At 39.8% G+C, this 13055-nt stretch overlaps 2 protein-coding genes and 1 long non-coding RNA gene across 3 annotated transcripts in view; all 3 read right to left on the bottom strand.

Annotated features, from left to right (window-relative positions):
- LOC145436573 (uncharacterized) overlaps positions 1–13055 on the bottom strand; it is a 185231-nt gene that overhangs the window by 85349 nt on the left and 86827 nt on the right. The window lies entirely within an intron of this gene.
- LOC145436576 (uncharacterized) overlaps positions 1–13055 on the bottom strand; it is an 80717-nt gene that overhangs the window by 66746 nt on the left and 916 nt on the right. The gene's annotated exons all lie outside the window — the stretch shown is intronic.
- Positions 6561–7141, bottom strand: LOC145435285 (uncharacterized). The gene is made up of 2 exons (XR_013913784.1): positions 6972–7141; positions 6561–6728 (listed from the first exon to the last, which is right to left on the bottom strand). It is a non-coding gene; the product is annotated as an uncharacterized LOC145435285 (long non-coding RNA).

The following is a 13055-nucleotide window of genomic DNA, read 5'->3' as shown; positions in this document are numbered from 1 at the left end:
AGCCTTTCAAGGACAAATTTTACAGCGTTATACTCCTCTTTTATCTTGGTAGAATGACCAATAGATACAGGAGAATATGTATTTCCGTTGTGCAAAAGTACTATTTTTAGGCTTGACTAACTGCTTTTTTTTACAAACAAATATTTCGCATCATGTCATGTTAATATTGATATATTGACTGAGAATGACATGAGGGTTCTTCATAGTCAATTAGATATACCTGCGCAGTATAAAATTTAAAAAAATACGATTTTCTTCCTACCAAGTGAAATATAAGGGTAAATACAGTAATTTTGGGCTTTTTAGGGGTATAAATATCTTCTGACAGAGCCAATCTGACAAAACTAATGTGATATTCGTAATCAGCAACCTCAAAAACCCCAGAAACGGTTCTCAGATGGTCTGCCTAAAAATTTGTTTTTTCATTTTGTTGGCCAGTGTTATTAAAAGAAGTCAGCACCTTTGCCCGGACTTACTCACGGGCTATTTTGGAAGCTGATTACGTTCAACATATTCGCAAACTCCAGAATAGAGGTAAACGACCCCCCCCCCGTTTGGAACCACTATCTTTGAATAAAGCATTTAAACGGCCTTAACGATATCTAGGAATAAACCGTTCTCCTATAATTCCGATTGCAATTAGACTTATTCCAGTAAATGAAGGTTGTTTTATTCATATTTTATTACAGTCTTTGTGAGGGTGGTAGTCCTAGTTGCCATATTAAAATCAATAAATGTGATCGTAAATCGCGCACGGCGCGAAGAAAAATATCATGTAAAAGCATAAATAGTCCCAAAAATAAAGTTTTTATGTTGATTTACGAAAACATTATGAGCCTACGTCAAGTCTTCAAAATTCCGGACATTTGGCATATTTTAGAAATTCCTCCCGGACGCTAGCTTGAACAGTGAAATTCCGGACATGTCCGGGAAATTCCGGACGTATGGCAACCCTAGATAAGAAGCATATAGCAAGAGATTCAAACGAAATCCAAATTGCCAAAATTTGACGTAACAATGCAATTATAAAAAGGAATGGTAGCTGGCCAAAGTCAGCTGTCATACCGGTACTCCGGTAGTCATAATAAATGGAAAAGAGAGAATCAAAATATACAACACACAGAAGACGTTACACAGACAATTAGCGGTATATACTATTGGAATATTTAAAGATTGTATAAAAACTCTTTCTCCTTCTTATGGTGCCGTCAATTCTTGATAACGGAAACCCGAAAAGCCACCGAGGTAAACTGCAATGAATGTAGCTCTGAAAGCACTATTCAAGTTGAGTACCGCCAGTCACATATTTGAGGTAGCCTATCTATGCACTTTTTATGACAGCTATTAAGGTTACTAACATTTCAAAATAGGTATTTTGCAAATCACTCAGCCTAATTCTCAAATAGAAATTTGACGAAACCGGACCAGGACGGGGCTCATTCACTTTCGGACCAAAAAGCTGTTTTCTCCATAAGGCTGCAATGACTTTGGTCCGAAAGTGAACGAGCCCCGTAGGTCTGTCAATTACATGTTCCGAAATCATATCGGGAGTGGAAGAAAAAGTTCTAAATTCTGATATTTTCGTGGATTTTCGACTTTTCAATCTGAAACCAAGTCCGTAGACCCCTAAATTAGGATCCATGATCGTTTCTTAAGGCTTTATCGATATAAAATTACCTAAAATAATAAATTCACTGTGAGTCTTTCCATTGAAAAACCCGAGGAAATACCAGGTTGACAATCTGCCAACGTGTATGCCGAGCCGATTAAGTTACTTAAAATTACTGAGCTTGCGTACAAATGAGTCCGCGGACTCGGGGTTGAGAAACACTGGCCTAACAGTAGCCGATTTAATGATCAGGATTGCATTGAAAAGAAAAGGAGTTTCAAAATTTGTAATGCGATGACGACTTGTACTCATAGTCGCTGTATACGCCATGAAATAATGGCAACCCTCGAAATCGTCGTCGATTCAGCAGTTATAACATACAGGTTAGACATTAATTGAGCAGCATGAATGTTCTTACGATGATGACCGCAGTACGTAAAAATGCAACATGGTGATGTAGTCTTGGTTAAAGATATTGAGCGGAACGGTTAAGCCAGGGAGAGGTAAACTTTTACGGTCAACGAGCCATTTTGGCCCGCTGTTTTCCAGAGCTGGTCGAAGTAGTCAATAAAGCTACTCAAGTAGAAGTAGAAGTAGCGATTTAAAATCTACTCAAGTACGAGTAGAAGTACTTATTCCATAAGCAACCTAAAACTACTTGAAGTAGAAGTAGAATTGACTGACTTTATACTTACTCAAGTAAGTAAGTAGTCGTGAAAATGATCGTAATTCGTTCACACGGATTGTAAAAAGGTGCAAATTGAGCTATATGCGAAAGGTAACGAGCTTGATTCATATTGATGCATACCAGCCAGTATCCAATTTTCGATGGCTCAGGCATTCGTCCATCATGGGATGAAAATGATAGTATTGATATGGAAATGCGATACTTATCCTCTGTTTTCTCGAACAGCACGTTTTAGAAAATAGCATGGTGTGATGCTATCCCCCATATTATAAGGTCCGTAGTTTAGTCGAAGAGCAATACGGAGAAGTTGTATAGGATACAGTGTAAACACTTTACGCAATTAGTAAACGTTGATAAAAAATACGGGGACCCTAAAATACTACATTGTGTAGATTTATTTCCGGAAATTAAAGGCACTACTACACTTTCTTTTATACTTTAACATGTATTTTATTCAGACAAAAGAACTGATATTAATTATAACTCAAAGTATATGATACTGGGAATTGAAAATGAAAAATAAAGACTACTTCTAATAGCGGAACACGTTTTTCATGCCTTTAGTACAGAAAATCTCAAAGGTGGTATGCTAAAACAGCTCCAAAACTAACAAAAAAAGTCAGAGTCCACTTTTTCAGGTTAGGACGCGCCATGGACATGCTAGATTACGATATGACAAGTAAATGCTGGATTTCGAAACATCAGTTTCAAACGTTATGATGAGCCATATACACTGTGATGAATTATTTCATATGGGCGAAGGGCGACAATGTGGTGTGAACGGAACCACGCCAACCAGCTACCTAAATTATATTCATCGATACTTTTGTGAAATCATACTGGTAACTCAGCATCCACTGCGTGCGAAGCGCGACGAAAATTCTAGGCTTTACTCAAATTTTATGAAAATGAAATGTTGATACTCCGTGAAAACAGCCCCGAAATTCCTCAGGCTATCCTCCTGATTGGAAGATTGAACTACTTCTACTTTACAAACTGAAAATAGCGAAAAGTAAGTAAGTAGATCACAAAATATTACGAAAGTAGAAGTTGAAGTAGCGAAAATCATATCTACTAGAGTAAGTACCAGAAGTAGAGGAAAACTACTTAAGTACTTCAAAAAAGTAGAAGTACTTCGTTACTGACCACCTCTGCTGTTTTCATTTGTAATTATTAAGGAGTCCCATAACAATATTGATCAACTGTGACGTCAATGTGGAAGTACTCTGACGTCATGGTGGCTTAAATACCACTTCGGATTCATCGGGTGCGTTATGATTTATGTGTTGTTAGTCACGCACATGAGGGCGAAGGTATGCTAATCCTTATTCCATGTTAATTACGGACGCTGTTTTTGAAATCTGTGAACCATACGCCATAGCTTACCTGGATCTCTTGCTTACGGCATCCACGCGATAATATACGCAATTTTGTCTTGGTGAGACAGCATTTTTGAAGCGCTAACTCGCTGCAACCCGACACCTTCAAGATGTGAGTTAGCTCTTCGTATCCATCTTCCTGCATCGATTCATCTATTATAGTGATGCTTGGCAACTGAAATATTTGAAATATGTATTGTTTTCTGCGGTAAATGAAAAAAAGGTCCGTGATTTTGGATTGTCTGCTCGATGGCCAAATTTCGCAGTTGATCGTAAATGCGTTCTAATTTGCAATTTTCCTTCCGGTTCAGAAAGGATTAATTCATTGAAAGGGACAATATATTTGTGGATAGTGTCTGATATTAAATCTTATCCGGTCAGTTGATGTTGGAATATGGACTTCAGTATTACTATATAATTCCAGTAAGAATTTCGAGCAAATGGAAATGAGATGCAGTTACATTTTGCATCCAGGGACGCAACACTGGTATATTATCAACCGTTAAGATGGATGGCAAACTATGGAGATGCAGATAAGCCGATCCAAAAACAGGCTGTGAATAACAACCCGCTGCAGTTGGTATTGATGAATGACTCAACGTACGAATTGTGACGTCAGAACGCACCTCGGTGCCGTGATTGCTACAGCCGCGCAGTAATCCTTGCAACTTTGTCTTCGTGAGGCAGCTCTTTTGTATCTGCAACTCCTTGCATTTCGTGAGCTTCGCAATGTGAGCGAATACTTCGTACCCATCTTCATTCATCGATTCGTCAGTGACGCTAAGTATACCCAGCTGAAATGGTCGTGTCCGTGTTTTAGGTCCATGCCAGGTTTTCTCGATCTGTTTTTCCTTCGAGTTCGACGTAGGAGAACATTCATGAATTAAATAGCGACAAACACACAATCGGCTAAGCAGAAATATTATTTTGCCTGGCTTAAGTTGCAATCTCGATTACCATTCATTTCCTCTCGTTGAAAATCAAGTAGCAATCCGTACTCTGTACTGAATCCGTACTCTGAACTGAATAATCCATAATTGTTGACGACTAAATCAATGCGTTTGTCTTTTTCGTATATTTCAGTGGTTCCCAGCGTGTGCGATATCGCCCCCACGGGGCGATTTGGCAGCCTAGGGGGGCGAAAATGACGAAGGGGGCGATAGGGGGGCGAAAATGGACAAAGGGGGCGACAGAAACGAAAATAGCGAAGGGGGCGATAGGGGGCGATGACGCGTTAAAACGGCTATATTGGAGTCATGTCGGAGAAATGACCTTTTTTTTAGTCAACACGCCGATGATTACAGATTGTTTACCGATTTTTCGGTCCACAAAATCTGGGGGGCGATGATCGGCGTCTAGCTTGAAAAGGGGGCGATGAGTCGAAAAAGGTTGGGAACCACTGGTCTATTTTGTTCGGTCGGTCATGCTGTTTACAAGTCTTGGCGTTTTTATGATACTGACAGGTTTCATGTTGCTACTGGTTAATGAAATGTCGGTTTCCTTCATGATAGTAGTCCGATCAATCAGTTGGTGGTCATTCAGAAGTTTCGAGAACGCAACTCAAATACCGTGCTTCACATTTAACCGGTTAAAATTCACTTTCAACCTCCGAAAACAGTGGTCTTGGCCTAATAGCTCGATCAACCGTATCTCTTGGGACAAATAATTACCCTTGCGGGTGATTTCTTTACTATTCTCTATACGTCCGATTTACAGAAGGTATAACGCGATTCACGAACGTGCTGAAATAGCTAACGACAAACGCAAAACTTGGTAATTTGTTTCATCAGCTTAGTAAGCACCAGCTATGCAGTATTACAAAAACCGGTGAGCAGTTATTTTCTTGTGGCTTGAAGCGCCAAGTTTTTTGGAATTAAGAAAGCAATTTTGTCATATTCAATAATTATTATTTTGTTGAACATTGTTGTTATTTCGTGAACTCAGCTAATGAATATCGTTACTCGTAACGTCGCAAGAGACTACGCGAAATGTAAAACTCATTTCCAATTCACATTTCAACACGGGCTTAAGGTTGATGCAATTGATATGCCATTGCATGTCATTAATTCTGAAGAAAAAAGGATATTCAATATGACATGTGGCTGGCTCTTTCCATCACCAAACCAGAAGTTAAGACATTGTCAGTGAAAAACAAGCTCAGCTATCACATTATACCTGAATATGTATTTACTAATTATTTTACTATCATGTTTATTGCGTGTTATACTTGCACCAATTTTTCATTCGAACTGCTGGTAGCTGTATCAATCAGTTCTATTTCTTCAAATAGATTATCCTATTTTTTGTAAAAATAGGGGGACATTGATTACTAATTTTTTAAAAGGAGCCACGTCGTAAAAATGTTGGGAACCAGTGCTCTATATGCAATGAATGAAAAAAGTGTTGGAAAAAGGTTACAATGCATGTCTTCATGATGAATAGGAAGCATTTTTGTTAAGAAGAGCGAATGTTGTTGTTGTTGTTGTTGTTGTTGTTGTTGTTGTTGTTTAATAAACAGCAAGATATGACGCTGATCGTCGGACGGCCTCATGCACCACGGTCAAAGACATAATAAACGACACGAAGAGGTCGTATGAAATAACGACGGATATGAGAATGGAGTAAAACGATCACAAAACGGAATAGCCTAAGACACTGAAGATAAAAATAGCGGTTACACGATAAAAAATCAACTACGAATGTCACTCCAAACTCACATTGACTCCGGACACTCACTATATGATTAATGATTACCCAACGCGTCAAGCGATACGTTTGTTCGATTGTGCAAATATACCCACTGTGATAGCTGTTTTCAAAGCGAATTTGAAGTTCTGTACCACATATTAGTAATAAAATAAATATAGATGTCTGAGATGCATACCTGAATGCCAAATCGCTTCAAAACGTTGGCAATTATTTCATCATTCTCCTTAGTAAGATGACATTGATACATAAGCAGCTCGTTGCTACGAAAGAGCCGGAAAAGGATCAGATAACAGGATAGGTTTTGTTTCGTCATAGATGTATCTGCGATAGCCACAGTTCTAACCTGTAAACACGATACGGTGCGAGAAATAGATTATTAGGATAACAACATAAGCATATACTCATGCATACACTGAAATTGACAGTCAACAACAACTGGTCGTAAACCCGATGCCAGTCTATGAAACAAGGGGTGTCACGAGAAAGGTAATACAAATATTACAGTCCCAACTCATGATATGCAAATTCAAGGCATTTGACACTCGTAAATGTACATGTAGCATAAATGTATTTTCTACAACGTTACCTTGAATATCTCGACATGGGAGTGAATGTCTCTGAAGTGTCCAATCACGGGAGGCTCCATATAGAAATGATCGCAATATACTTCTTGAAGAGGTGATAGTCTTTTTATCATTGCGGCTAGCAAAATATGACCGTTCAACGGGCCGGGTTGATTGATTGTAATGCTATGAACGTTCTCTTTGATCTCATGAATCGTTTCATCTCCGCATTCGCTCAAGAGAAAAACGGTCTCAATATCTCGTATGATGCCGTTTTCTATCATTCCACGAAGGTTGTTCATTAATATTCCCCGGCACTCTTGGATCGATGTTGTTCTATCTGTTAAAGTTATATTATAACGACAATATTAGAGAAATTGTGATTTATACATTATAATGAGGATGAGTCAAATATGAGTCGATTTTTGTCATTGATGATTCTGGTATTGCCAGCCAATTTGTTACGATTAGTGAATTTATACGCTTCTAACGACTATGAGTCAAGTTCTAAGGATAATTCTCCTTTCGATATATTAACACCACAGCCATTGGCACAGCCGGGTGGTGGGATTGGCGGGGGGATGGGAGGGGGGGGGGGGCAAAGGGGCGACCGCCCCAATCCCAATTTGTGTCATCGAACTGCATTCAGCCCCTTTCCCCAAATACTTTTTCTGGCTACGTCCTTGACCACGGCATCGGAAATTTGTTGCGAAGTGATATTTATTGTGTATATTAGACATGTTCTTGGACACGAAATGTTTTGATATAATGATGGTGTGCGTTTCATTATATTATTGGTAGACTCAGACGTAATCTTAATGAATAATAACGGGACAGTCGACTCGATTCGAAGTTTTATACTCGACCACAGTATTTCACCCAGGTACTCGACGTGCACAGTCCTACTTACGGGATGTCCAACCCTGTTCCTATTCACGGTCGCATTTCGATTACGTATGAAGCTGACGGGCGCATTCCAGCGAATAGCCGTAATAGATCAACTGGACGCCAAATACCCATATTAAACTGTTAATGTCATTCCAGGCGAGATCTGGACTAATCTACACTTCTTCAAATCGGCTTACTATACGCACCGAAATCGCGAGTGGCCAGGTAATGAATAGTCACTGCGATGCGGCATGATATCGCGAAGCATGAAAAACTTTTCAGTTTCATTAATTAATTTCTTCATTAATATCAGTAGTTTCACATATCCGTATTAATCATTTATCTTTCCCATTCCATGTGATTAGATTCACCGGTATAGTTCATAGAGGGAGTGTTTTTGAAAAGCTAGGGCAAGTTATAAATGATGATGCATCTTTGGGCTGTCCAATTGTTATTTTTATTCATGTCATTAGTTGCATGCTGTTATTTCTTGACATTTCATCAGGATTGTCCGTTTAGTCACTAGTGGAAGAAAAGTGTTGGAATCACCCAAATGTATACCAGAAACAAATTTCATTCACGAGGAGGACACGATTAGCATATTTCAATATGCGGCGCATCATTTCCTCGGTTTTTCGCATCTGTACTGTAGGCTCAGATTGAAAGGGCGGTACTACAGTATATGCTCGAAAAATGAAGTGGCAGTGAATCGCGCGTAGCACGAAGAAAATATCAAGACTAATTACAATTAACTCGGAAATTCGGGAGTCAAATTAAATTTGCATGTCGATGGCATTCAGGTTGGCCACCCTTGGTCTTCTTTAACATTCTCACTTGGTTGTACATTACTTTAATACGCCCTTTGTATGACACTGTTTCTAAAACGTCAAGTTACAAATATGCCTGATTGCTATGTCGATTATGTCTTATCGATGCTACGAAATGAGAAAATTCGTGAGCTTAGAGGACGCGTCAAACGTCGAGCGCTGGAAATTCAGACCGGTCGATCATGACGCAACGTGGCAATTTTTTTTCCCAATGCGTCAAGCGGCAGAGTAAATATTTATTCAACTTTTTCGGTGCTTTGCCTGCATCGCATAACATTTTTCGATTTCAAGATTTTTTTGAGGTTTGTCCACGTTGTGTTTGGAATACATTGTGACTCGGATGTTATGTCTGATGTGTGTTAGGACAGTTTGGCCAGTCAGACGTCATGCTTGGAATGTGTTCACTTTTCAGGCTGTGTTGTCACTAGATCATCATGTCTGGAGTGTGTTCAGACTGCGTTGTCACTAGGATATCATGTATCGGATTGTTTCGCCAGTCGGAGATCCTATCTGCGGTATTTTAGGACAGTGTTGTCCAATGGAAAATCTCTCTGGAGTATGTCTGAAGTGTATTCAGTAGGCTTTGTCACTTCAAAATCATGTCTAGCGTATGTCCGGAGTGTTAACACTGCGTTGCCACTCAAATACCATATCTCAGTGTATGTCTGCCGTGTGTTCAGACTGCGTTTTCACTAGGAAATCATGTCTATTGTACGACCCAGGGGTGTTCAGACTGCGTCGTCACCCGGGGTTAATATCTGGGGCAAGCTTAAAATGTTCGTTCTGTTTTGTTACCAGAACATCATGCCTGGGGTGTGTGGGATGTGTTTTCGGACTGCGGTAGCAGTGGGCCATCATACGTGAAGTATTTCTGGGGCGTTTTGGTTATATGCTGTCGATCACACTCATGCCAGACATACCCGGACAGGGTCTCTGATGGACAACACAATATTAATACATCCCAACCAGAGTTGGATCAATTACATTATTTCAGTTCAATTACAATTACAATTACAATTACTTTCATGAATGTTTCAATTACATTACAATTACAATTACTCCATGCTAAAAATATCAAATTACAATTACAATTACAATTACTCCTTGCATGCACCAATTACATTACAATTACAATTACAATTGCTGCTGTTGAACATGTAATTGAATAATCATAAATTCAACCGTGCTCCTTGACAACCGTAGCGTCGTATTTAAGAACAATTCAAGTCTGGTTCAGATTGTGTAGTAATAAATGCGTTTATGTGCGTACATAGTATGCTATATAAGATGATATTGTGAAGTAATATAAGCGTGTTTTGTCTGCTAGGTAATTATGGCTCACGTACTTGGAAATGTAAAATGTTATTTACCTAATTTCCTATGGGTTAGGATTAAGGATAGGGTGCAGTATGTCGTTGAAAAAGTATTATAATATATGCATGTATTGGATTTGCGTATATAGTACATAATTGAAGAAATAATATTATTTTTATCGAGGGACGTAGGAATTAGGATGAGGAGTAAAAACAAAACCGTGCTTTGTCAGATAAGACGTTATATAATATCCAGTGGTCTGGTTAGTTAGCCAGACGAAGTAACGATGCATCATCGTGATCTGAAATCGTAATGTAGATTATATATATCGACTTTTCAATTAGATAAAATAAAATGAAAAGGGCAAAAGAAAACAGGAAACAAAAAACATCAAGATAATCAGTTTTAGGCTCGTATTAAGCGTCTCCAACGTAGGCGGTCGTGGGCGTCTTCAAGCGACAGCCCGCGTTGCGCTAGGTCAGTCTCCATTGTCGAGCGCCATGTTTTCCGATTCCAGCCACCTCTGCACCATGGCTCCGTCGGAATGTGATTGATGAGGGCGGCGGCTGGTTGCTCGTCTTGATGCCGCACTAGATGGCCGATTAGGCGGAAGCGTCGTTCAGCTGTCAGTAGACGGCATGGGACCGTTCCTGTGAGCTCTCGCAATGCATTCGTGGATATATGCTCCGGATGGTGAATGCCGAGTGCATAGCGGAGGAGTGCGTCATAGTTAGCGTTGAGATGTAGATTGCCAACCCACGGATAGATGCGCAAGATGTGAGTCACGGATGAATGCACCGACAAGCGTACTGCAGAGTCGGCTAAAACCTGCAAACTTTGTAGTCCTAGAGCTGGCGATCCACGCATCCAAATTTGATGCATCGTAAGCTATTGATATACTAATTCCGAATATACAAAATTAAATCTCTTCAGGGCAATGTAACTGCTCCAAAATAGCCGTTTAAGGCCGACTGTTCTGAAAAGTGGGAGCGCTGCAGCAGCATGACCACAACAATTACCAATTACGCCCAGCGATTGTTCAGAACAATGCCGATTTCCAGACTTTCACGACTATTTTGGGATGGTACCATTGCCTGGAAATATACTTTTATTGTGGAATCAGTGCGACACTAGCTTTCGATTAGGACCATACATATCAAATATCGACTCTTGGATCGCCAGCTATGGGACTATCATGCAATTCTGCTGCTTTTAGCCGGCTCAGCAGTTCACTTCTCGGCGTATTCAATCGTGAGCCACGTGTTGCGAATCCATCCGTTGGTTAGTAATCTAAAAATTGTATACAATGGCAGCCGAGGCCAGTACAGCGGTAAAAATGAAAAAAAAATTCGCCCGCAAGGGCGCAGTCAAGGGCTTCCGCGAATGGATCCACCAAATTCCTTGTCGACATTTAAAGAGAATGCAATATAAGTCAATTATTTTATGTTGTGCTTGTCAGGTCTCAATAGCAATTTAATGTAATTGAAATTGTAATTGAGCACAATTTTTGTCAAATTACAATTACAATTACAATTACACAAAATAAAAATGCTTCAATTACAATTACATTACAATTACATTGAAAAATGTAATTAATTACATTCAATTACAATTACAAATTACAATTGATCCAACTCTGATCCCAACATGATGTCCTAGTAGCAGTCCTGTACGAACACACATGCACCAGATAATAGATAATCAAATACTCCTACCTGCAATGTAGTTCTTAATCGATTTAGTAGTTTTTTCATTCAAAATCAGCCCGTACAACAGTTGTCTTGTCATATGCATACTGCTGTCGTTCAAAAATTCAGTAACGAAATCCTCAATTTCATCCACGGTAAGATTGACTACGTGGAGTGCGCAGCAAAATTCCTGGAAATGAAACCATCTCTTCTGAAGGTAGATTGTGCATATTATTTGCAAAGGAGACGACGCACTCCAGCGGCTTTTCGTCATCATCAACATTGGTTTATTAGCAATTTTATCAGTTCAATACACCACAAAAATGCGAAACAATGAAAGATGAAGGTGTCGAAGCGACTTGGTGTAGTCTATGAAATTAGACACCCACCTTGGCCTAGGCGATGTAAAGAGGAGGATTGTACACTGAATGAAAAGTAAAGAAGATAATATAGAAAAAAGCAAGCAACAAAAATGGGGTGGCATGTCATTGAAGGCGAGATCGATAAGTCAGTTGTGAACCGGTAATTTTGAGGATGGACTAGTATATTCATTCAGTAGTCGTTGCTTGCATTTTGACTTGAATGGGGACATGCTATGCTCGTCGACTGTCGCATAGCAGGCGGGATATTGTTCAACACATCAGGTCCGGCATATTTGATGGAGCGATGATCTTTTCAGTCGATCATATGATATTTGGACGACGTGTACGCGCGTGTGTTGTATTTGTGCGTTTTTGATTCCGAGGTAAAAAAGTCATTGAAATATTCGGGGCAACGACCGTAGTGGAACTGACACTTCAACTTGACGATTTCTAGTTTCCGCATATCATCTATGTTTAGGACACCGGATCTCTTCAGCAGCGACTTGTTGGATGGGCAACCAGGCCCCTGTGGGGCTCTGGCTATGATACGGAGTACCTTATGTTGCAGTTTTTGCAGTGGCTCGAGTGCAGTTTCATTGGCAGCCCCCTCCCCACCAAAGAATGCCATATTGTAACTTCGATTGGATTAAGGATTTAAAGAGAAGAACCCAGGCTGCGTGAAGCGTCCAAGGCTGTAGAACAGGCCGCACTTCGGTGATAATTTAGTGTCTAGGGACTGAATATGACTTTTCCAGGACATGTCCGAGTCCAGACTTTTCCAGACTATTTCCTCTTCTACTTTGAAGGATGTCAGCGAAAACTACTTACTTTCCATATTGCAGCAAACAATATGTTCGTATTGCCAAAGTTATTCCACTCGAAGCATTTCCACTGGCTCTCAGCAGGAGCGAACGCCAGTAAATAAGGTTAACCAATTCCGAAATATAGAAAGAATTTTGTCGTAGGGTCACAGAGTCGAACCTACAAATGTTCTTATGCGAACGCGAACTTCTGGTTTATCGCGGTCC

The sequence above is a fragment of the Botryllus schlosseri genome, chromosome 3 (genome assembly GCF_051294905.1).
Source record: "Botryllus schlosseri isolate E-star chromosome 3, Bs_hap1, whole genome shotgun sequence".
Taxonomy (NCBI): Eukaryota; Metazoa; Chordata; class Ascidiacea; order Stolidobranchia; family Styelidae; genus Botryllus; species Botryllus schlosseri.
This window is presented reverse-complemented; position numbering and strand designations above follow the sequence as displayed.